This window comes from Octodon degus, unplaced genomic scaffold (genome assembly GCF_000260255.1).
Source record: "Octodon degus isolate 3935 unplaced genomic scaffold, OctDeg1.0 scaffold00146, whole genome shotgun sequence".
Classification (NCBI taxonomy): domain Eukaryota; kingdom Metazoa; phylum Chordata; class Mammalia; order Rodentia; family Octodontidae; genus Octodon; species Octodon degus.
The window spans coordinates 6,485,549-6,486,234 of NW_004524722.1; positions in this window are offsets into that span (position 1 = coordinate 6,485,549).

Here is a 686-nt window from a genome sequence, read left to right on the forward strand (position 1 = left end):
CTTAATTGGCATAGGACAACTTAGGATCAAGGAATACAGGCTGAATACAAAAATTAAATTTTTCTTCTAAGTTAGTGTTTTTATAGCACATGAAGTATATGTCCATGCTGTGACTCTGGAGAAAAATAATTTCACTGCTCTCTTCCTACTCAGGATTCCTTTATTGGAACAGAAAGTAGCATGTCTTCTAATTGATCACTGGTATGGCTTGTATCTCATTGTTTCCCCCAAAGCCTCTTGCAGTCATGGAGTGGCTTTGGAGTTTGTGACTGATTCTTTATCCAAAGCTAGGATGACAGGTGTGAGTGCCCTGGGGTGGATACTCTGCATTACAATGTAAGAAGGGGAGAGAGTCTAGCTAGCTGCCTGAGCTGGCTCTCTTTGCTATCTTGATTTTTGCAGCTACCACAAGCAGCTGCTGTCTGCCATATGCCTTGGAACCAGCTGAGTATGGATTGAAACCTCAACTGACTGTGAGCTAAATAAACCTTTCTTTCCTTCATTTTGGGTGTTGGGTATTTGTCACAGCAACAAGAGAAGAGTAACCAAGACAATTACCATGCAGGAAGCCAATAGCTCCAGCCTAATGCTAAAGTACTTTATCCTCAGTGGAATCCCTGGGCTGGAGGCTGTGCACGTCTGGATCTCCTTGCCATTTTTCTGTCATAGGGAACTGTGGCCTCATC